The following is a 26,349-nucleotide window of genomic DNA, read 5'->3' as shown; positions in this document are numbered from 1 at the left end:
TTTTTTCTAACAAAAAAAAAAAAAAATTGACCAAGAACAAAAGACCAGCCGCAGAGATGACTATTTAAATCCTAAAGAGGTTCTTTCGCTGAGATATCGCATTTTAAAATTTTTATGTTTCTAAATTTTCCTACACCTGAAAATCGATTGAGATAACATAGACATGATATAGTCAATTACTAATTTTCTTGAATTGAGTCTTATTTTTCTTAAAATTTTGTCTCAAACCATGAGTGTGCTAACTCACCAAACCCCTACACTATCTAACCCACGGGTACCGAGTCACACACAGCCCTAACCCCTAGAAACCACCCCTACCATACCGCAAGCAGGCTAACCCACTTAACCCTGGAGACAGTGAGTTTAGTCACATATCTTTCTTGAAAAAAATCTTATATTTCTTGATGTCTCAGGAAAATTAGTAATCGACTATATCATGTCTATGTTATCTCAATCGATTTTCAGGTGTAGGAAAATTTAGAAACATGAAAATTTCAAAATGCGATATCTCAGCGAAAAAAGATGATATTTGAGCAAACTCAAAGCCATTTGAAAAAAAGGCTTGTATTTAAAGATGCCATCTTTTAATTTTGGTGAAAGAAAACATCTGCAAGGCTACATAACCTCAAATATGGGCAAAAACGGTGTTTTTTGCACTTTTAGGTTAGGATATCTCGAAAACCAGAGCTGATAGAGCAATTCTGAGGCCAGATTTGGAACCAGCGCATCATAAACCTTCGGAAATATATAGTCTGGTTTCTGGGTCTGAATGTTGGTTAAATTTTATCGGCCAGTGTTATTTAGTATGGGGCGTAGTTGAGCGAGAAATTAGTAAGCATACTTATAACACCATTTTTTCTCTGAAGACTGTAAATAAAAACCAGTATGGTCAATATGAATAAGGCGTATTTGATGCGGGCGTGCAGTTGTTTCCCGTCCCGGACCTAGGAGGTTTTTGCAGCTAATGGAAATTTTATTGAATTATTTTATAAATATATACGAGTAATAAGTTAATGTTGTGTAAAAAATTCGTGAAGTTTCATTAAATTTGTTTAAAATAAACGCTAATTAATTTTACTCTCAGATGGTCCTCAAATACCGTACGCACCCTGTATTAACTTTCACATTAACTTCGTATTAATTAAATATAGCTTCTCTTGAATTTTGGGGGCTCGAAATTGACTTTAGAGCTATGCTTTAACGTATTTTTTTCTGAGATTTGTATCCGAATCTGCTAGGAGTCGGTGCCCTATTGTACATACATACATATTTATATGTATGCTATGCACATATATGTATGTGGGCACGTATACGTACGTGTGTCTATGTATGTGTGCATATCGTAGTATTATAAGATTTGCTCTTTTTACGGCTTTTATCAATGACAATATTGATAAGAGGAGGGTTAAACGAGTAATTAAAAATGTTTACAATGCGGTAGCAGGAAGATGTGAAGCAATAGAAATTGTATTTGTTTAAGACATATGTACTCGTATATACATACATTAACGTATAAGTATGTGGGCACAATGGTACAAATGAATATATCTACATATGTACTCATCTGTGATCGCAAGTAATAACGGTGTAAGTTGACTTAAGTACTAATTGAATTATGTTAGGCAACCAAGAAAAATCGTGAGGTTTTTGAAATTGCTAATAGTTTTCGTGTTGTCGTAATCTTATCCATTACTCGAGTGTAGAGCTCATTTTCTGAAAGCTTCCAGATCGACATATTTCGCCGAGTGGGGGGGAAGTATTTTTTAAACTGCGTTATTTTCGTGGCTATTAAAGCGTGAATAGTCTGTTTTGATATTTAAATAGATTTTTAAAAGTAAAAGTTCACTTCAATGAGGTTTTTTCAAACCTCGGTGTGGTACCGCTTATCTTCTGACCCGAAATCCCTTAAACGAGAGATTACCTTTGATAAGATAATCTCATTTGCCGAAGTTAGGCGCAATCGGGTAAAAACTACGACCTTAACTAGCGCTTAGTATACCGCACGAAGGACAAGGATTGTATAGATTTGTAGCTGTTATAATTTTTATATAAATTATTTTAAAATGCGAGTGGCATACTTGCAACAAATTTCAACAAAAGTTTTTGTAATTGAATTAAATGTTCCTCTTCACTGCCCAATCACGTTAAGCCCCTAATTTCATTTTATTCTAAACATCAAAATGAGACAGTTGCAACGATTGTTGACGAAAAGCAGAGTAAGGAATATAAAAATACGAAATTTCCAGCCATTTCAAGTACAGTCCAATAAAAAACTACCGGCTTAATTCACGTTTCAAACTTTGAACCAGATTTGTATGTATGTATGCAGTTTTATAGGTCAGTCAATTTTAGTACATATAATAAAGTGAAATTTTAAAGTGGCTCAAAATTCTCGTTGGCGTTTGGTATTTTTTTCCCTGATGTTATTATGCATTTTATTCATATCGAAAAAAATTGTGCATTCGTTATACTCACATGAAGTGGTATTCGAGTTCAAGACAAATTAGCAAGGACTCACCGAATCGTTACGCCTACTTATAATATACCGTAAATTTTGAAGAAGATAATAGAGGTTAATGAATTTTACCTTTTATTTTACAAGCACTTATCCAGATATTTAATGCGGAAATGCATCCATGCACTTGAAAAGGAGCGCTTCCTCCAATAGTTGCCTTGTGAAAAGTGAGGCTCGCAAATGAGTGAATGAATTGTGGGTTTCCTCCAACTACCGAAAGACGGCGAGTTAAAGAGCTACGATGGGCAAATATCGGTAATGTGCTTTCCGACAAAATGAATGGCTCTAATATAGCCCATTGATTAAAATATTATAAAGCTTACTAAATTGCACTACAAAAAATCGGTCTTAAGTCACATTGTTTCTCGTGAGGAAACTATCGATGAGCCATTGCGAAATATCGATCTGAGAAATGCAATATGCTTTTTAGCGAGTGCCGCCAGCATTTCAACACCTGTTTGAAGAAACATCTGACTGGGACTGTAATGATATCATTCATTTTGCCGAGTTACGATTACAGATGACTGATAATGATTGCTTCGCGAATGTGCAATGGTTCTAGCAGCAAGTCTCCCAATCTGAAATCGCGGCAATGGATTGTTGAATCTCGTTCGAAACCCACAGCTTTAAATGAAGAATAATGTGATAAAGACGACGAAACAGTCGAGAAAACAGTCGAGAAAACAGCGAGAACGAGAGCTATGCTTCTTTAAACGATGGTATGGCGGTTCAGAGGCTCAGAAACAGTGTGTTACTGAAGAAGAGAGTGTGTAAAAAACACACCAAAATCGAAAATTTCTTTAATTTCAAATGAAACTTTAAAGTGTATTTAATTAAAATAATAAAAATACATACAGTAGGACTGCTATCAGTAAAAACACTATTTTAGTGAATTATTTGCACCAGATCGATGCTTCAGAGCATCCCACAAAAAATAGACGAACGACGTCAAATTGCAATTCAGAGGTGACCATTTGACATCGCATGTCTTCAATTTTTGGTCACTAGAAATCGTTTATCATGCCCCACTGTAGGTCAAAGTGGCGTTTACTGCAGCATATTCAAAGAAAAATGGGCTAATGAAATGGGCTAAATCCGCACCGAACGTAGTCGTCGAAGAAGAAATGATTTCTCTTTGACTACTTTTCTATAGGCGCACTATTTAGGCTACACAACATTGATTTTGTAAAAGTTTGTACTTTTGCGGATAATGACTTTCTGTCAAAATTTCCGCCGGTAAAGTGATGTCACTATCAAAATAACAATAAAAGAACCCTATATGAGTCACCCTGTTTATATATTAAATACTTTTCTATTTAAGTATACTACGTATTATTTCAATACTAAATGCATCATTGCTGAGTGCTGAGAATTGCTAATTTCCAATATAAAACTGTAACTCCATTTAACAAAGAAGGTATAAAATTGCAATCACTATTGTTTCGACTTCAACATAGCTGCCGAGTTGAGAAACAGAGAAACATCAGAGTATTTTCTAATAGCGGTCGGCGCTCGAAAGGCAATGGCAAACATACAAGTGTATTTATTTCTGTCATGAAAAAGCTCTTCATAAAAAATATCTGCTGTTCGGAGGCGGCTTGAAACTGTAGGCCCTTTCAATTATGGAACAACATCAAGACGCACGCCACAAATAAGAGGAGGAGCTCGGCCAAATACCCAAAAAGGGTGTACGCGCCAATTATATAAATATATATTTAATATTTTGAAAATATTTCACCTTTTTATCAAAACCTTTAATCAATCACTAAATTCACCAAGTCGACATAGTTGTAAAGTGTCTCGAAAGGATCGATCTCATATTTTTTGTTCATTTGTTTTTTGCTCCAGAAAGGTTAGGTTGGAGCTGTTGTCCACTATGGGACATGCTAAAGTTTATAGCCCATTGTGCTGTCATTGGGGGTTTTGTTCTTATCTCTCCTAAAACCAATGAGTACTTTTCAAAAATTTGAAAAGATGCCTGATTTCCACAGTACTGGGATCTTCCAATTCATTAGAAAATTTACCTAAAATGGTAAATGTACATCTGGATAGAGGAGGACAATGGCTTAGGAGGTGCAAGATCGATTGTTCCTCTTCCTCATCTAAACAGCTTCTGCAGAAGTCTGTGTTTGCAAGCCCCTCCTCTGGAAATCAGTCTGCTAAGACTATGCTTATTTTGGTTTTGCAGAGATTCTGTGCATTTAGCATTAAGAGTCGGCCACAATTGTCGGGCGATTCTGCTCTTACAATTTCCTCAAAAATAAGTAGCTTGCATGCTTGTAAGGGTATGCCTATGTTATTATCTGTGTAGTCATCAGTCAATTTGGTGCCGAGTCTCACTAGATGGCTCCTTAGTTGCGACAGATGGCAATGCGCCGATCAACATAAACAGCAAAATGCTTGAAGTCTAGGACAGCTGGAACGCGATAAAGAAATATATAGAGAACGTACTGCGAAAAAAAAAAGATTGACCTCGACAGAGTGCAACAAAGCGGAGCCGCGCAGATAGAGACAAAAGAAGACGAGCCTATAGCATGAAAGCTGGCTGCAAATTTTGTGGACCCAGACGTGGGTGAATAGAATTGGTCCTTTATGGATGTCGTTCTGGGCTCTCCCGAAGTAATATAGAAAGCAGTTCCAGGAAGGGTGTCTCTCCAGAAGTAGAGGAGGGATTGTTTTAGTGGCCGCGCCAGACGATGCAGTAGACGACGGTCGCTGTAAGTGCGAAGGCCTTTTGAACCCTACCACACGCACCAAAAAAAAAACCGTGTTACCTTTAGGTGAAATGCGGTACTTCGCGGCTAACTTTGATGATGAACTGCCTAGTGAGGTATTTTATCGCCCCCTGGGTGTCAATGAAAATGTAGATATCATTTGCCGGTACCGCATTGCATTGTACCAATGTCACGGCTTTTATTATTGAGACCCGTTCAACCTGAAAGACAGTGAAGTAGTCGGGAAACCGTAAACTGAAAGAGGTTCTAAGATGTTCAAAATATACACCTCTACCCATCCTACCCTCGAGCCATCTGCGTATAAAGAGATGGCCTCCCCCTGTCTTACATAGTCCCATTTATACACTTCCCTTGAGGGTATGAGGGTCATGAACGTTGTAAGCGGGCATGCATAGTTATCCAGTCTAGTAAGCTCCGAAATGTATTTTACCGCGACCATAGTCCATGTTTGACCATTTACTTAAAGTTGTCAAGCTCATTGCCGCACTGCGAGCAATATATGTTGGCTGCATATCCACTGCCATAGTAGAGAATCGGTCTGACTACCGCTGTGTAGAGGCAGTGGATTATTTTGGCTATAAACACCCATTTTTTCTTCAATTAGCCTTTCGGAGAAGTACAAAGCTGTCATTGCTTTGCCTACTCTGTCTGTAACTGTGATCCCCCAGTTTATCTTCCTATCCAGGACAAGGCTCTTTCTGTTGTTCTAAGGTGTGTTCCCTATATGGTCTTTATTTAAGACCAGCTGTTTAATGTTTCCTGCTAAATAGTATCAGGTCCGGTTTTACCGGATTTACTTCTAGTCACACAATGTGGAAAAGTGTTTATCCGGGATTACTATAACAATATCATTGGTGATTGCAAAAGTCTGTCCTCCCATTTATTCGAGTTCCCGTGGAAGATTACTCTGAGTTAACTTCCCCAAAAGGGAGAGATTACCCAATCCTGGGGTGTAATCCTAACCGGAAATTTATTGATATAAGGTGAAAAATTATTAAATGCGCAGAGAAATTTTCCTCAAAGCTATGTATTTATGTAAATATGTACATATTCTTTTTTGTTAATAAAAAAGTTGCTGGAAATTTCACGGATTAAATTTCTAAAAGCTATAATTTGATCAACTGCTGCAAAAGCTTAGCTCGCAAATAGCGTTTTTTCCCAAATACGTATATGTATATACGTATATGTATCCCCCTTCCTTGTTATATGGGCAACTGCTGCCATAAGCCATTACGCAGATAAGGCAGATGACTCAAATAGAACTATTATCCGACTATTTGTGTGCTGATTTGTATAAAGAAAACGTCAAAGTGCAGGACGCTGGTATAAATATATTATGAATACATGTACGTACATATATATGTGTTTTTTCTGGTATTTCATTTCATTTATAATTACTTGCAACATTTAATTACAACATTAATATTCAAGTCGTGAAAAAAGCAAATGTACGGTTTATAACAAGTAAGAAAGGTTAAATTCGGTCCGGACAGAACTTTTTATAGCAGCGAACATTTTAGCAAAATTTATTTTGGGTTGACTGTTAATTTTTGGAATCCAATAAGCTTTATTTAGGGTTATAGCCTGTAATATCAGCCAGACGGACGGATATTTAGTCTTAACATTTAAAGAGTGGGCGTGTTTTTTGTGTCCGTTTCAGTATTATGTATATATTTATGTCACATGTAAATGAGATGCGAAGCAATTTTGGACGAATCTTTTCCAACTTGCGCCAACCTTTTTTGTCTCATCAGTGGTAAAAAATGTGAGTATTTCTGCTTTATTTATAACAGAGATAAGGGAATCTTGATTTTACTCTTTTTTGAAAATTACGATGGGTCAATAAAATTGATTATTTTTTTTGAATAGAAGTAGAGGCTTTACGATTTCATTAAAATAAATGTTGGAGAGCTCTTTTAAGTGTACAATTGTGTTAAACCAAAAAATGGCAAAAGTAGTAAAAAATGGCCAAAGAGCGGTGAAAGGGAAATCCTTACACTAAGATACAAAAATGTGAGTATAAGGAATGTCAATAGCAAAGTTGGGTTTAGTAGATCTCCAAATGCTTATCAGGTTCGAAAGAGGAGGAAAATCCATCGCTCGCTTCCAAACAGCGACGGATATTATTATAATGGGGTAGCTTAAGAAAACGGAAGTGTGGCGATCCCAAAAGGAAAAGCTATAAAATTCAGATTTGCGTTTTGTATGAGAATGCATTTAACCCCAGCAATGATGTTTTATTTCAATAATTACCATTCTTCATCTTTATCATCACTTTGGATACATTTCAATAGTTGGTAGTAGGATGACGTTGGTAGCGGACTTCAGACTTTTGCGACCATTGCCATATTTTAATTTTAAAATATTGACTTCCGGATTCTTGACATATTTTTTTCCGGTTTATGCATTGTATATATAATATAAGTACATTTAGGTATACTACCTACAATCTGGCATACATTGCCACACTTCAATAAAAAAGTAAAATAAACCAATAAAAAAAGCATTAAACAAAATTATTTTTGTTAATTTTGTATCTCAACTTAGCGGATAAACAACGTTGTTGGGCTTCCCCAAAATAAATAGTTTTTAAGTTCAATCTAAACTCTTTTGAAGGCTATGCTTAGATAAGATAATTCTGTGATTTTCCGCTGCCGTTTGTTTTGTCTATGAAATCCTTGAAATTACGGCAAGTTACACTATTTTGACCGTGTGAAGAATTAATTTAGTGATTAGATTTTGGTTTACCTGGTATATACCAAAACGAACAAATGTCCAAAATTCTTTTTTAAATTGACATCTCTTGTAAATGAGGTCTTAATGGTTGCACAGTCCGAAATTAGTAGAATATCAGAAAACATTTAAGCGAAACGTAGAAGGAAGTTTAATTTCACACACATATTAGTATACATATTTTGTAGGGTACTACTATTGAAATGACCATTAGGAAATACGACAACTTAATAATTGCTCTATGTACATTATTAAAATGTCTTTTGTGATATACAATACATGGAACGCTTTGAGTAATTTTGAGGTCCTCCAAAAAGTATGCGTTAGTACGTTTTCATTACCGAAATTTTGTTTATTAAGTGGCAACCCTATTCAAAAATATATACAAAATAAGTTGTATATCTATTTTGCTTGCCACTTAAATTATATTGTAGTATTTCAGTTAACTTATTTATTGACCCTTTAACGCATATAAGCCCATTTAGTTTCAGTTTATTTCCAAATTAAGTATTAAATTAATTCAAGCTATTTCAATCCATTAAATATATACTTGACAATAATAAAACGCATTGTCTTTAATTTTATGACATTTCGAAGCAGCAGAATTGGGGTGCGAGTGATTTATTTTCAAAAAATGAAAACAGGGTAAAACGTAAGTACTTTTTGACAAAAGAAAATATTTTCATGGAGTAGATATGCTCATTTTTTCTCGATGGATAATAATTTTTCCGCTTTTCAACTTTTTTCTTTACTTTACATTTAGTTTTTATATATCAGCCGTTTTCTTTGAAAGTGGTGTAAGTCCATTTTATGTTATATGGAGATATTTAAGGGTTTGCATTTGAATGGTTTGAAAAATATTGGAATATGTTAAAGCACTGATTTCATGTTTTTTAAATATTAAATTGATTTAAATTTATAATGTAATGATTTTTTAAGTGTGATTAACAAAAATGTATACTTTTAATGACTTCAGAAGGACTTACATCACTTTCAAAGTCAGCAAAAATAAAAAAGTGAGCCGTTTTCTTTGAAAGTGGTGTAAGTCCATTTTGACAAAAAATTAGTTAATGATAAAAACAATGAAAATTTTAACTGATTTAAAAAGTTTGATTGAACAGATGGAAAAAGTTTATAAATAAAAAGTTGATAGTGAATTGTATTAATTTTTATCATTAACTAATATTTTGTCAAAATGGACTTACACTTGCTTGAATTATATTTTCCAAAATGAGCTCCTTTTAATTTTTCTTTATTTGACTCCGATAATGAATTATTTAAATTATTTATTACTAATTGCTTAATTTATTGAATTTAATACAATTTCTTATTAATATATTATTTATAAACTTTTTCCAAAAAAATCTGTTAAAATTATCATTGTTTTTATCATTAACTAATTTTTTGTCAAAATGGACTTACACCACTTTCAAAGAAAACGGCTCATATGGTTCCGCATTAAAACCAAAATATAAAACGCTGTCATTAATTTTCCTTCATTTGACTCCCATAATGAATTAATTAAATTATTTGTTACTAATTATTTAATTTATTGAATTTAATTATCAAACAATTGGCAATCCTATTATGTAATATATTCAAGTTTAAAATTTTTCAAGCCAAGTGCTTTTGACACCCATATTGTTATTTATGATTTATTTTATTAATACTAGTTTAACTTAATTTTTCTAATACGTGGCAACTCTCTTAAAAAGTATTTTCAAAATAAAGCACTTATTTGATTGAATTTATTACTTTAGTTTCATTTCATTTTTTAACATGAGGCAACTCTTTTCTAACAGGTGGCAACTCTCTTCAAAAATATTTTCAAAACTACGCACTTTTTCATTTCATTTAACTTATTAATTTAATTTAACTTTTTTACCAGATGGCAACTTTCTTCAAAAATATTTTCAAAATTAAGCACTTTTTCATTTGATTCAACTAATAGATTTAGTTTCATTTAAATTTTTTAACAGGTGGCAACTCTTTTCTAACAGGTGACAACTCTCTTCAAAAATATTTTCATATATTTGACTAATTAATTTAATTTAACTTTTTTAACAGGTGGCCACCTTCTTCAAAAATATACCATTTCTTAATCCAGGATATCTATAAGCTATTTTCGTACAAAATTTCATGCAAATACGCTGAGTCGTTTTCGCGTGATTGAGTCATAAACATTCAAACTCCGACACTTTTACTTTATAATATAATATTTATTAGTAGGATGTGTAATTTCCACAGATGAAGGGACCTCACTTTTATGTCGCCTTCGAACGGAGATGCTTTTTTATGAGAAACTTTTTCATATCAGGAATACACTCGGAGGTCTGCCATAGCCTCCCTAGAGGTGGCCGTTTTTAGAAGAAGCTTTTCTATCATTTTGCGCTTCATACACATACTGGCTTTCGCACCAGCACCTGACCGAATGGTAGCCACCCGTTCGGCTAGTGTTTATGCAAACGTTTAGAAAAAAGTACCACGTGCATCGTAAGGATTACATCGGAGGGTCAGTCAAAGTAGAATTTTGTCTTATTTAAGAGATCACAGAAGTATCATAAAGCTGAAACAGATTGCGTAACTTCATTGCTTTAATTAATTTTTTTCGTCAAAAAGGTATTGGAATTTGAGTATACTTATATATAGTAAGTAATGAACGGAAACAAATTCATTGCTTTTGGCGAATAATAATGTAAATTGGTATTCCTACTGCAGGCAGAGCCATCACTACGAATAATGCACAGCTCACAGTGAGTGGTAGGAAGGCACTTAATTTCCACAGATTTGGTTCGTTTCGAAATGATTGGTAAAATAATTCCATGTCGACTTCCATTTAATCACCAAATGAAACAATTAGACAGCGTGGGCAATATTGGCGATCTTAATGAACAGTTGTTAGAACTACCACATTAAGATTAACTTTGGCAAAATTTAATGTGGGTTGGCTGTTAAATTTGGATTCACATAAACTTATAAGCTTCCATCATTCTAAGCAGCCTTAATAAAATATGCCAAATACACTTTAGCCAGTTTTCTATTCGCATATTTCTTTTTGCCTTTGTAGTTTGGTGTTTGTCGTTTGTAATTTTGAATTTTTATTTAGATCGTGTTTCCATTTGTGAATTCATTAAATGTATTTTTTGCTATTTTGTTGTGTAAGAGAGTGCAGTCAAATATCAAATATCAAACAACAAAAACTAAAGGGTGTTTTTTTAGAGGTTAGGTTTTCAAGTTGGCACTACTTTTTTCGTAGATGGTCTTTTTGACAGCTGTCACTTGATTTATGCTCAGTTTGGTTTGCCATTTCATAATGAATAGGCTTACACCTGAACAACGTTTGCAAATCGTGCAAATTTATTACGAAAATAATGGTTCGGTTCGCGCGACGCATCGAAGAAAATTTTGTTCAGCGATGAAGCTCACTTTTGGTTGAATGGGTATGTCAATAAGCAAAATTGTCGCATTTGGAGTGAACTTAATCTACAAGCCATTGCTGAGACGCCGTTACATCCTCAAAAAGTCACTGTTTGGTGTGCTCTATGGGCAGAGGGAATTATTGGTCCATATTTCTTTAAAAATGAAGCCGGCCATAATGTTACAGTCAATGGAGAGCGCTATAGAGCCATGATTAATGACTTTTTCGTGCCTGAAGTGGACGATGTTGATGTGAACGACCTTTGGTTCCAACAAGACGGCGCTACATGCCATACAGCCAACGCAACAATCGATTTATTGAAGGAAACTTTTGGTGAGCGCATTATCTCGCGCCGTGGACCTGTGGCGTGGCCTCCAAGATTGTGCGATATAACACCGCTGGACTATTTCTTGTGTGGCTATGTGAAGTCGCTTGTCTACGCAGATAAGCCCAAGGCGATTGACGTCTTGGAAGAGAATATTCGGCGCGTTATTGCTGACATACGGCCCCAATTGCTGCAAAAAGGGGTCGAAAATCGGGCCTCTCGGCTGGAATTTATTCGAGCCAGCACCGGCGGCCACTTGCCCGAAATCATTTTTAAAACATAATGGCAAACCCTTATCTTTATAATAAAGCTAAATTCTTGGCCATAACATTAAATTATATACGTTTTATTTCATCTTGCAAACCTAACCTCTAAAAAAACACCCTTTATAACAATGACAGCAATAAAGTTATTTTACTTGAATAAAAATTAAAAGATGCGCGAAAAGAACTTAAAATTTTGCAAAAAAAGTAAGGAAGTGAAAATTTCGGTCCGTACCGACCTTTATATACCCGCTTACATTTTAATAAAATTTAAGAAGTCCTTATTGAGATACACGCAATTACCCAACATTTTATATTTCACGGTATTTTTTTTTAATTACTGTTATATAGGAGGTGGAGGTGGTTATCGACCGAATTCTTGCAATACAAATACTCAAATTACCTAGGGTAAAAAGCAAGAAGTTAGCCAAGTTTTATTGACGGTATACTTATACATATACATACATTTATTGGGTGTGCAACTAAGTTTTAAAGGATTTAAAACATATAGTAATACTAGTGTCAAATTGTACTGAGTATTTGTGTAACGAGTTTCATGTGAAAGCGTCATCATTAAGTGTCGTTTCTTAGTTTGTGTCATTTCGTCGAAGTGTAAACAAAAAATTTTTTTATACAAAGACTATGTAAGCTTTTGTGCCTACAAAACTTTATTCGCGGGAAGCATTGCTATTTTGCTTCCATCTGAAGAAAATTGCAGCGGAAAGTTATCGGATGCTGTGTGAGGCTTACGGTGAGAATGCTCCATCAATTTCAACCTGCGAGTACTGGTTCCGACGATTCAAAAGTGGTGACTTTGACACAGCCGACAAGGAGCGCGAAGGAAGGCCACCAACTTTTGAAGACGCCGAATTGGAGACAATTTTGGACGAAGACCCGTGTCAAACCCAAGAAGAACTTGCGACAACGTTAGGCGTGACTCATCAAGCCATTTCAAAGCGGCTGAAAGCCATTGGAATGGTCCAGAAAGTCGGAAACTGGGTGCCTTACGAACTCAAACCAAGGGATATCGAACGCCGTGTCACTGCTTCCGAAATGCTGCTTCAACGATACAAAGCGAAGTCGTTTTTGCATCGCATTATTACTGGCGATGAGAAATGGATTCACTACGACAATCCGAAGCGCAAGGCAGCGTATGTTAAGCGTGGCGAACCCGGACCATCGACGCCAAAGCCAAATATCCATGGCAGCAAGGTAATGCTCTGCGTTTGGTGGGACCAGAAGGGAATCGTTTACCACGAACTACTGAAAAGTGGTCAGACGATAAACGGAGCACTCTACAGACAACAACTTATGCGATTGAAGCGAGCAATTGCGGAAAAACGTCCGGAATGGGAAACCAGACATGAGACATTGATCTTTCATCATGACAATGCTCGGCCGCATGTCGCGCAAGTGGTCAAAACCTATCTCGATGGTAGCGGATGGGAAGTTCTACCCCACCCGCCTTATAGCCCAGATCTTGCACCATCAGATTACCATTTGTTCCGGTCGATGCAGAATGCCCTTACGGGAGTGCGTTTCACTTCGGTTGAAGGTATCCAAAATTGGCTTGATGAGTTCTTCGCCTCCAAAAGCGAGCAGTTTTATTGGGACGGAATCCATGCATTACCAGAGAAGTGGGAAAAAGTTATAGCTAGTGATGGACAGTATTTTGGATAAAATAGGTTGTACCAATTTTTAACAATAAATTTTTGAAATCGAAAAAAAGCCTTTAAAACTTTATATAATATGTTTATAATAGTTATCTCAATTCCTTTATGCTGTGGAAAGGGCATGTCGTTCTGTGCTAAGAATTGTTTTGTGTTGTTGATTAAACAACAACAACAACAACAACAAGTTGACCGAAGTAGAAATATTTCTTACTTATCGCACCCTAAATAGAAAAGGGTCACAACTCAAAATACTAAGATTTTCAGGAGAGACGAAAAACGTTTTATGTAAAAATTATTGTAATATTTAAAGAAAATATTGTTCCATCATGAAAATATACAACATTGAAGAAGGCTCTACTATATTTTTTTCAATTTTATATAATGTTTGCGAAAATAAAACAAAATTTGGTTTATGACTCTTTAACTGAAATTTTTTCGATTAACTAGTGATATTATCTTAAGTTGTGCCTTTTTAACTGATAAAATATTTTAATTTTATAAGTTTCCTAAATGCCGACTGAATAGAAGAATAAGAATAATAAGAAAATTCAAAGGAGTGATGAAATGTATGTTTTTATTTAAATATTTCTATTTTGAAATAAAGCTTTATTCATTTCATTAACACATAATATGTATCAAAGTAGCACAAAGTAGAAATCAAAATAGTTCACTATATTAAAAAAGAAAATCTTCAAAATTTTACGTTTTTAAATGCCATTGAAACTATGTAATAAATAAATATTTGTAATATGACTCATAAAAGTTTTTTGGAATATGATTTTTATCCACCAGTTCCTTTATGTCCTTTTGCTTTATTTGTGGAAGCGATAGCCTTTCCGAATAAATGGCATATAAGCTAAAAATATTATTGGTAAAAAAATTTTTAATGTTTTTAAAAACAGCAAAATAAAGTAAAGCAATTTGTATTATGCTTCTCAATTCTTACTTGATGCAACTCCAAGGCTTTAAGTTGTTTCTTAAACACACTTCCTGAAAGTCGATATCTTTATAAGATGTTTTATAAAAAAATGAATGTGGGTTTTCTTTATTGACTTGGAGAACTTTAATATCACGCCATATCACTTTCTGATTGTCTTTATTTGTAGAAAAATTGTGACCCCACTCTTCTTGAAGAGCCTTTAAATCATAAAACGCTTCATATGACAATTCTCGAACTTTATATGGGGGGCCAGTCTTTTTTGCAGTTGCTGTTAGACTTGTGTATTGGTCTGGCGTATAAATGGGATTACTACTTAAATGCCTTTTTACTTGCTTCTCAATAACGCTGTGCACATTGTCTCCTTCATTTTGAGAGTGACCTTTAATAAGGTATTTATGCGTAATACTTTTCAGATTGTAGTTATGTACAGCATATGCATACATTGAAAGAATGTATTTATTTTTGTGCTGTCCACAGCAGTTATCAGAATAAAAAATTAGATCTAAGTCTTGAGAATTTTTTGTCTTTTGTACCAGATTTTCGATATATAAAAGCACACAGGTGCCGATCTCATTACTCCCACGTTTTCCTTGTACTTCAGTCCAAAAAAAACATTCTACATATTTGGCACTGAGGTCACTTACAGTAAAATTGTAACAGTTAATTTTGCTTTTGTAGTAAAAACAGGAGGTAAAGCCTTTTGGCAATGGTAAAACAGCCTCTAAGTCATACACAGCTACATTGCTTTTTTTCTTATCTATATCTTTTTCGGTTCTGCATAGCTCCTTTTCTTCGAGGTGTATGTTGTAAGCTTGCACCAAATCTCTTTTTCCATTTTCATTAGCGTTTAGGAAAGAGTCGCAGAGATCGCATTGATCTTTCTTTGGTTTGAAAAAAGCAATGTTGAATTCTGTGTTGAATATTCGATAAAACATAATTTTACTCCCAAACTCCAAATTTTCAGCTTCACGAGATTCTTTGTAGTCGTGGTATAAATCTGCTATACTTTTACTGCTTTCAATGAACTTGCGAGAAGTTTTAGCACGTAAATAATGCGACTCGACGTTTGGAATATTTTGAATAAATTCTCTCATACTGTTTTTGATTTCTGGGGCTACTGTAATATGATTATCATGCTTTCCACGAAGATCCAGCTCAATGAAACTACGTTCGTCCTTCTTTTTTATAACTGTTCGTATAACTTTGTCATTTACGTCAAGGGTTGCTTTAAAAAAAGTCTTACACACTCTAATAGGCTTTGAGTTGAGCTCAAAGAAAAAAGCATTATTAAGTTTGCGAAGCCCATCGGTACAGGTGTATCTGTATTTTGGTTTAATTTCTTTCATATGCCTGGCTATAAACTCTCTCTGTCTCTGCAAGTCACTGCAACCCCAATATTTTTTAAATATTTCAAGGCGCATCGATTCAGAAATTAGTTCATTGCATTGAAGTTGGCACTTTGCTCCGCAGGGTGGCCTTATACATCTGGCATTTACTTCTTTTTTCGACTTGGAAAGTGATGTATAAGAGGCTCCAGAGTTTCTTAAAGATTTTTGTTTCTGTTGTTTCTTGTTTTGATATGTATATTTAGAACGTGTTCTCTTCCTACTTAATCTTTTTACATCTTCTTCTTCTTCTTCTGAGTATTCTTTCGAGGTGCTGCTTTTTCCGGACGCACAAAATTCACTCCCTGAGTCACTAAATGCATTAGTACTACTATCGTCATTGTGACAAGGCACACTAAAATCAGTTTCCATTGTGCTAGAGTAATGTTCAAGATTTGGGCAAGACATTTTCATCAAAGGGATCACAACTAAAAATTCAATTTTGTATTGCAAATTATTTAAGATTTTACAAAAGGCATGCAAAATAAGTAAACAAACAAAATACCAAAACCAATATCATTAACATTTAATTCTTTTTTCTACTTTAAAATAAAAAAAATTATACAACTTACGACGCTCACGATTATTTAATCAAAACATAAATAAATAATACTGTTAATTGAACTCACTTTTCACAACTAAAGAGGCACAATGCAAAATAATATACCACGAAATTTATCACTTTTTACAGTTATAGAGGCAGAACTCAAAACAAAACTCTTTATGTGTAATAAAAGTAATCAGCTGCTCATGAGTCCATTAACGCAACTAAAAATAATTCTCTTTAGTTGATCGTGTAAAAGCAACACACTTGACATAAAAATAGACATAACTGTATTTTTCCAGTTAAAGAAGATAGTTATGTGAATGAAATATTTGCAGTAGTTAGAAATGTGTACTCTAAATTAATTTATGCAAAAAACTCAGTTTTGGAAAATTTTCGCACAAAATCGTGTAGATTATTTTATTCAATATTCTTGTAGCGATGAATAATACAAGACGCGCCCATGTTCGCTTGCATAGTGAATGGCTTGGCGAATGAGCAACAATATTTCTTGATAATACTGGGAAAATTGCACTGTAAAAGTAAAGTAAAGGGGAAATCACCCAAAATTCCTGAAAAACCGGACACTGTTTTCCACAGAAATGATTCAATGACTTATTGAAAGGGATGTAAAGTTTCGCGAAGAAGGCGGAACTTTTTCGTTTATTTGATCCAATTACTTTTTACTACATACTCCTTTAGGAGCTTAATAGCCTAGACAGACGGAGGCGTTAATAGCGATTAATGGCTTAATTCGGAAATATCTTAGCTTTTAAGGGCAACTAATGAAGATTAAGGGATTATAGACAGTTACAATTTTTTTATTTATTTTTCTTAATCTACATAGATTTAAGAATACACACATAAAATTTAATATCGCTCCGATGAATATTTTCAAAGTTACAGGCAAATTTGAAAAGGCGTTTCAGAGTAATGTAAAAATTTCTCAAACTTTAAACGCGTTTTTCTCAAAATGGTGTTTTCAACGTCAGTCACCAACATTACTTGAAAACGGCTAAACTGATTAGTCTCAAATTTTAACACGAGCTTCTTAAATATATTTTTTAGTAACTAATCGAAGATTTTTTCCCACCGATAAATATTTTTTTTATAAACAATTTGAGGCCGAAATTTTGGTTAAAAATTGATTTATTTTTTAAACCGCCATTTGGTCAAAAAAAAATTATTTTGCTTATTATACATTACTTTAACGAAATCTGTGTGGTTTTTTAATTTCAAAGGATCCAGTTCAGAGATAAAGTGGTCACAGCAAAACGTTTTTTGTGAGAGGAGCTCCCGGAGATCAGCTGTGGCTCCTTTCCAAATAAATTGTTTTACCGATACTAAGTCTCAAAATACAGTTAAATGATAAGAAGATATGTGTAAAAATTTTTGGTCAATAAATCGAAAAGTTTTCTCAGAAAAAATTCTGGAAAACACGCTTTTTTCCGGCCTTTTAACTGTATATAACCCTTAACTACAGGTCTTAGTTCTCATAATTTCAGCTGATTAGGTAAGTTTTCGATGGCAATATTGCCGAAAAACTCCAGTTAATATCTATTGTGAATGAAAAATAATCAAATTAAAAAAAAAACATGCTATGCTAGTTTGCACTAAAACGTTCGAAATAAAATTAATTGTGTTGATATTTCGAAGCAGTTTGAGAAATTGCAATTTAAGATTTTTTTAAAATAAATAATTATGTTTGAGTATCAGAGTAGCTAGTACCCGTATTTGTTCTGCTATTCACTAATCCATGTAACAACCGTCAATCACACTAAATTTTTCAGATCTCTTGAGATAGCTTCAGCGTATGTAAGGTAGATAATTTAAAGATTACATCTTTTCTTCTTCTTAATTGGCGCTATAACCGCTTACGCGATTTTGACCGAGTTTAACAAAGCGCGCCAGTTGTTTCTTTCTCGTGCTAACCGGCGCCAGTTGGACAGACCAAGTGAAGCCAAGTCCTTCACCACCTGATCTTTCCAACGCAGAGGAGGCCTTCCTCTGCTACCACCAGCTGGTACCGCATCAAATAATTTCAGAGCCGGAGCGTTTGTATCCATTCGGATGACATGACCCAGCCAACGTAGCCTGTCTATGTCGTCGTAAAGCTCATACAGTTCATCGTTCCATCGCCTGCGATATTCGCCGTTGCAAAGGTCCAAAAATCTTGCGCAGAATCTTTCTCTCAAACAGTCCAAGCTTCGCTTCATCGGATGTTGTCATCGTCCAAGCTTCTGCGCGTAGAGTGTTAGTTTTGTTCGTCTAGAGAGGACTTTACTGCTCAGTTGACTAATTAGTCCAAAGTAGCACTTGTTGGCAAGAGAGATTCTACGTTGGATTTCCTGGCTGACATTGTTATTGGCTGGTTCCTAAATACACGAAGTCTTTTACAACCTCGAAATTATAACTGTCAACAGTGACGTGGGTGCCGATACGAGAGTGCGCCGACTGTTTGTTTCAAGACAGGAGGTACTTCGTTTTGTCCTCGTTCACCACCAGACCCATTCGCTTTGCCTCTTTATCTAGTTTGGAGATGGCAGAACTAACAGTGCGGTTGTTAATGCCGATGATGTCAATATCATCGGCATACGCCAACAATTGTACGCTCTTATAAAATATTGTGCCTGAGCGATTAAGTTCTGTCTGAAACCTCGTTAGGTATCAAACGGCTCGGAGAGGTGCTTCCCAATTCTGACGGCGCTGCTGATGTTGAGCAACGTCATCTTGCATAGCCGTATTAGTTTTGCGGGATACTAAATTCAGACATCGCGGCATACATGTAACTCCTTTCCATACTGTCGAATGCAGCTTTGAAATCGACAAAAAGATGCTACTTCCATGGGTCTTTTTCAAGATTTGGCGTATTGTGAATATTTGGTCAATGGTAGACTTTCCCGGTCTAAAGCCACACTGATAAGGTCCAATCAGTTGGTTGACGGTGGGCTTCAACCTTTCACACAATACGCTTGCTAGTATCTTATAGGGGATATTTAGAAGACTAAACGGTAATTGGCACAGATTGAAGGATCGTCCTTCTTATGGATTGGGCAGAGCACACTTAAATTTCAATCGGCAGGCATGCTTTTATCCGACCATATTTTTCATAGAAGCTGATGCATGCACCTTACCAGCTCCTCGCCGCCATGTTTGAATAGCTCAGCCGGCTGTCCGTCGGCGCCCGGGGCTTTGTTCTTCTTTAGCCGCCTTATCGCTATTCTCACCTCGTCATGGTTGGGTAGCGGAACGACAATTCCGTCGTAAATGATTGGGGTACCGGGATCTCCACATTCTCTGTGACATGCGCAGCTGTCACCGTTTAACAGGTTCGAGAAGTGTTCCCTCCGTTATATAAGATTGCTCTGGATGTCAGTCACTAGGTCGCCGTCTTTGTTCTTACAGGAAAACGCCCCGGTCTTAAAACCTTCTGTAAGCCACCGAGCTTTCTGGTAGAATTTTCGGGCGTTGTTCGGCCACTCACGTATTTCCGCTTCTCGTTTCTTCTCTCGGGTAATACGTCTCTCTTCCTTTCTTAGCTCTCTGTAGCGATCCCACGTGGCTTGCATTGCATGGATCTATAGACGGCATCCTTTCTTTCTGCGGCGGCATGACATTCCCCGTCATACCAACTGTTTTTTCGGGCTCGCCGGAATCCGATTTCTTCTTCGGCGGCGGTACGTAGAGAATGTTGCTTCATTGTTCGTGCATGCCGGTTAGTTGGGCAGTACTCTTTGAGAGCAAGAGTGAGAGTCGAGTGGTGAATCTTCTGGCTGTCTGTTGTGATTGCAACTTTTCGATGTCGAACATTCTTTGCGTAGGTAGATGTACGTTTTTTGCTGCACAGAGGAGTGTGCCTAGTTTGGCTTCAACTAGGTAATGATCCGAGTCGATGTTGGGTCCTCGGATCGTACGTATGTACATCTAAAACTCTAGAAGCGGGTCTTCCATCTATCACAACATGATCGATCTGGTTTCGCGTTTTTCGATCAGGAGACAGCCATGTTGCTTGGTGAATCTTCTTATGCTGGAATCTGGTGCTGCAGACTACCATGTTTCGGGCCCCGGCGAAGTCGATCAGCCTCTGTCCGTTACCGGATGTTTCGTTGTGCAGGCTGAATTTTCCGACTGTGGGACCAAAAATTCCCTCCTTGCCCACCCTGGCGTTGAAGTCGCCAAGCACGATTTTTATGTCGTGGCGGGGGCAGCGCTCATAGGAACGTTCCAGGCGCTCATAGAAGGAATCTTTGGTCGCATCGTCCTTCTCTTCCGTCGGGGCGTGGGCGCAAATTAGCGATATGTTGAAGAAACGGGCTGTGATGTGGATTGTTGCGAGACGCTCGTCCACCGGAGTGAACGACAGTACTTGGCTTCGAAGTCTCTCTCCCACAAAAAACCCAACACCGAAGTGGCGGGTCCCAAACCCAGCGCACACGCGTTAGTTCACTCCCGAACGGGTGTTCGAAAGCTATCCAGAGGATACGTGACCTTATCCCGGACGTTGTGAGCAGCTTGAACCATATGCAGAAACATCGCGCTGGCCACTCTCAAGTGAATGGCGATCAGTAACATTCCCCACTTGCGTGGACTTCTACATATGGAACCACCCTCAAAGATTACATCACTTAATGGTAAAAACCTAAAAAAAAAATTATTACATAACTGACGTTATGCGATTCTGTTGATTACACATATACGACAGGGTTATCGTTTAGAAAACGACGTTTACAAACTACATTTCGATTTGTTATAGAAAATGCCATCGAGAGGAAGAAAGTGTGCTCCACTGCCTTTCGGGATATATTCAGGGCTTTCGATAAAATTTGTACCAGTGCACATTAGGTCAAATGACCGTTTTTGCTGTGCAAAAGTGATAAGAATGAAAGTGCCATTTTAGTTTTGTTGTTGTTGTTTTCTAAATAGAAATACTTTAAAACAAAGGTGCGTGGATATTATTTTCACTTAATAAAAAACACCGTTACACAGGCACGCGTCAAAGTCAACTGATACTAATCTTCTTGTTCGTGCAGCAGCAACATCGGCTCGTAAGCAAGGAGATACCGATTTGGCTGCAATCCTGAAAGAAAGTAAGAAAGCCCAACAAGGCCCCCCAAGATGTGTACTCAAGCTACCAAATCGCCAATTCAACTTTCTGCCGATAAGGCTTCAGCTTTCCTTCTTGAAAATAATTTCTCAAAGGAGCTGTACAACGCAATACGTTACGAAAATAAGTTTAGAAACTGCGACATTTATCCACACTATTCTAGAATTACAGCCGCAAAATTCAAATGCCGACGTCAGGGTATAGAAGCAAATGATACCCTTGTAAAAGTTTCGTTGCAGTCTATTTTAGAGCATGCGGCTGAAAGAATTGTTGAGATGCAAAAAGAAGTTTTTCAAGCAGTAATGGAAAAAGAGGGCACGGAGTCTGTTAGACGTATTTAATAGGGTTGTCGATACTTCAAATCCATTAATTTCCACACTATTCTTAAATAGACGCTTACAAAAGAGCAAACCTTCCACACTTCCTTCAGAAGTAATTGAAATATTACCTATAGTATGTTGCTAAGAATTTAATCTTAACAACCAAGACGAGGAAATTAATAAGAGTGAAGATTTTATATTTAAATTAAATCTACGAAATGAATTAGATTTAAGTAATTGATAACATTGTTTTCTTTAATTTAAAATGACTTGTCACGTTTACATTAATTGTTGCAAAACGGTTCATTTTAATTTGTAGTCGTTAACGGGTTAAATTCGATTTTTTTTTTAGATATATTCTTATTATTGAATTACTGACTAGTTTTGGTTTGAATATGATGATTTTCTAGCTGTAATTAATAATTTTACACAGAAAAAGTAGTCATTTGACTATAGTGCATTGGTGTATAACAATTTTTAAATTAGTTCCAGACACTTAAATATTCTAAGCAAAAGCTTTTTGTCATAAGGGAAGCCAACCCACCACACACTTTAAGTTACCTCCGAATGATAAACTTTGTTTCACTGACCTTTGTTTGTTTACCAGAATCGTTTTCAAGGTAAAAACGTACGGGTATATTTGAAATTGTCAAACTAACGTTTTTGTGACTAACAGGTGCTGTAGCGCAAGCAATTGATGAGAAAATTAAGAATAGTGCAAAGTTTTTGAAAAGGATTGATGCTGAAGCGTGCAATTAAGACACGATGATGCGGAATGAAGTGGGTTTGATAATGAGTGGACTGGGATGAGTGAGATGTGTTGTTGGTATGCGTATGCAGGTAAATAAAAATATATACTTATATATCTATTCTTATATAGGCACATTAAATACTCACATTGAATTTTTTAACTTCATAAGCTCTTGCTCACTTTTGTTATTATTAAATGTGTTGCTATTTCTGCTTCAACTGTTGATACCTTTTGATATTGTGTTAACAACAAATCTAACTATCTAAATTCCGTTTCCTCTTCTGTTTCTTTTCCGTCGTTATATTTTTTTAATATATTTTCACAAATTGGCGCGCGCGCGTTTATTTTCGAACGCTTTGCTATACTAACCTCGAATAACGTTGAAAGGCAATGTACAAAAATACGTTTTAAACTTCAAGAGAAATAATAAAGCATACCAAAGCACAAGCACAAATGTATTTATTATAAATATAAGAATCAAATGTTAAGCGACAACACGACACGACGCCGCAGCTTGTTGACAAGAGGGTGAGACGATGCGACGCCGAATGGAACGCGCTGGAGTGAGTGTTGTTAAGCGTTTGTGCTGTAGGGGTGGTAGTGACTTGATTTGCGCTGCTTTGTATACGAATAGGTATGTACATATGTACAGATATTTGTATGTGTTAATATATTTTTATGCGGTATGTGGCGTTTTCGCGCGTTACTCGTATGAGGGCGCAAGTGGTGTTGCGGGGTAAGGAGAGCAGTGACTGATAAAACCAATGTATTTTTTTCTTACACTCAAACTGCTTATTCGATCACTTGTCTATTTATTTTTGTATTAACTATTTTAGTTTTTGCTATTTATGCTGCTTCTACACCGCTGTGGTTATTCACAAATTTCTTGCACTTCATATTAACCTGTTAGCTCGCTTGTTGAATGTAATTAGTTTTAGCTAATAAGATTTCATACGAATTTGTTTACTTGTTGCCAAAGAACAACTGTTGTATTTTGTAGCACTTTTAAACATGAGTTCATTAGTTTCCAGAGAACTTTTGATTACGTTAATATTTTTGCTATAGCCGTTTCATTCACCAACCACAAACACTTCGTTCGAATTCACATTGAGCGCATTTGGTTGCGATGATGATGTTTGCGTTTTTGTAGTCAAACCTGCTTTTAACATTTAAATACAACAAATTAATTGTGATTTTGCTTTAAACTTACTTTCGAGCAGTCTTTTATTAAAGAGCCCTTCAACACTAATATGTAAATATGTAGGTATGTGTATATATGTATAATACAGTGCTATCTTCGTATGCCGGACGCGCCAATCGAACAATTTCACATTTTTTCCTGTATAATTCGGCACTAAATTGAATAACGCATATTTTTCTTCTGTTTTGTATGTTCCTGCTAAATAACGGTAATTTGTTAGTAATTTTTCATATGCAATTAGTTTTTGTCATAACTGGTGGACGTGAAATTTGAGTTGGCGTATAATTATACAACAAAATCTGACCAATAAAGTAGCAAAACGCGCTCAGAAAATACTAAAAATTAAAAAAAACAAAAAATATGAAATACTAGATCGCCTCGAAAAAGGGAGATTAATAAGATGCGATGCAGATAAAATGTTCTTGAAACGTTCAAAACTGTTACAGCCCCAAAATAAAATAAGAATTAAATCTTTAAATGAATTAATTAACTTTTAATTTTTTTTAACCTTATGAAAGCTAGATTTTCTTAGTAAAACCAAGTTCTGAAAACTATGTTGTTAATGTTCATACTATCATTCATCATCTATAATCCAGACACTCCAGTTATCCGCACGGCTGCGCGATTCTGGCTGTCCGAATTACCGAGATATTACTGTAAATACATTTGTGTATTTAATTTATGCATGTATTTGTAAAAGAAATTTTTTTTGTACACCGAAGGTTTGTTTCCAAATATTGTTATTTAATGGCGCATAAATGGGGCCTTCAAAAGCGCCTTCTCACTTAACCTTTAATAAATTACTTTATTCCAACTATGCCAAATTCTTCCATGCTTTACTGCGTCTGTAGCTACCCGTTTTGTGCAATCACCTGAAATATTTCCTTTTATTGTTTTCTAACTACTTTCAACTAATTTTTGAAATTTTCCAAAAAGGCCTTCATAGCTTTTTATTTACCTACATACATATTCGTGCATACAGAGTATTTCAAGTTCGAGTATCTTTTTTTAATTCAAATTAAGTATATACATTTTGAGTAGAAATTTATTATTTGTTTATTTGTAGTCAAACGTAAAGTGAAAGGTAATGATAATTAAAACCCTATTTCGGCGATTTCTAGGCGACCGGTATCTTTCAAAGCTTCAATTGTTTAAGGTTTATTCATATTAAACCCAATCTTTGAGAGGGCAAATATATAGTTTCACAGAAACTAGTCCAGAAAGTTGAGCTAGACGAACGAGACGTTTAAAGTGCTGCAGAGTACCATGCATTATTTTTTCGGGAATTTGTTTTGCAGCAAATAAATTTCTTCTTGACTGTGTGGCCTGTCGCACCTTCTTCTAACAACTACCTATCGCCAATACATACCATCAACAACAAATGTATATCTCGATATCGCAATCTGTTAACGGTAAGCGAATTTTTGCTTCATTACTTTCACTGATAGCTGCGGCATTTTCAATCAAAAGATAGTGCACTGCAAATTTTTCAAATTTTTCAAATATCTCAAACTCTTCCATTAATTATTTTGCACGTCGATTTTTTCGGTATTTATACATCCATTCAACAAAGCCTAGAAATAAAAAATTGTCATGTTTTTTCTCTTCACCTATATATTTAAAACTTTACGTTTGTAGTTTTCACAGATTCATTATTTTCTTGGTGGATTTTAATTATTTCTATACATTCTCGCGTGTACGTACATATTCATATGCTGATTACCAAGATTTTATTTCTTATTAAACATATGTCAAAAGCGATGCCTTCGAACTGTGACTGTTGTTAAAACAAAACACTGCTAACAAAAAATTTGCCTTGAACAACTCTGTATTTTCACAGCTTAGAATCTATATCTGACACTTTTTTTCACTTTTCAATTGTTTCGCCTTTGTTTTTGCACACTGTGCACACACACTGTACTTCTCTACTTCTTTTGTTTCACTACTCATTCACTGTTTTGTTTACCAGATTGCCTGTAAAAGCTACAATTGTATGTAGTTGTACTCAGGTTTTCTTCGTTACTTTGAACTTGTTCGCAGCATTATCATTCATTGCAGTTATAGCATTTCTATCCTCACTTTAAATTTATTTCTAATTTCATTATGATTTTAAAGTATCTCATTTCGCACTTTCGCGTTTAAAGACTCCTGTGACCTCCTTCTGCAACAGTGCTGATGACGACGCAGCCGTCGGCTCAATACGCACCTAACTACAACTATGCGTTTCTTCGTTCGTACTGCATCGTTCGACTAGCACTCCGAAGAAGACACTGCATTATTTGTTTTTGTTTTGATTTGTTTTTTTTTGTTCACAAAATCGTTGTTTTACATATCGCACACAATTTGTATGCCGTCGTCGACGACGATGCCGACGCAGTCGCAAATGCAGATGAAGTCGTCGCCGGTTATATTAACATCGTTCGTTCGTTCGTGCGTTCGTTT

General features: G+C 35.7%; 2 protein-coding genes across 2 annotated transcripts in view; one reads left to right on the top strand and one right to left on the bottom strand.

Annotated features, from left to right (window-relative positions):
- The window catches only part of LOC129242997 (uncharacterized), a 153,585-nt gene that overhangs the window by 15,365 nt on the left and 111,871 nt on the right, over window positions 1–26,349 (top strand). The window lies entirely within an intron of this gene.
- Window positions 1–26,349, bottom strand: part of LOC129242995 (transcription factor mef2A) — a 48,472-nt gene that overhangs the window by 20,875 nt on the left and 1,248 nt on the right. Inside the window, exon 2 of the mRNA XM_054879999.1 lies at window positions 22,853–23,865. The gene's annotated coding sequence lies outside the window, so the exon portion shown is untranslated. The remainder of the gene's footprint in view (window positions 1–22,852; window positions 23,866–26,349) is intronic.

This window comes from Anastrepha obliqua, chromosome 3, assembly GCF_027943255.1.
Source record: "Anastrepha obliqua isolate idAnaObli1 chromosome 3, idAnaObli1_1.0, whole genome shotgun sequence".
In the NCBI taxonomy this organism is placed as follows: Eukaryota; Metazoa; Arthropoda; class Insecta; order Diptera; family Tephritidae; genus Anastrepha; species Anastrepha obliqua.
The sequence above is the reverse complement of the archived record's forward strand: the minus strand, read 5'-3'. Positions and strand labels throughout refer to the sequence as shown.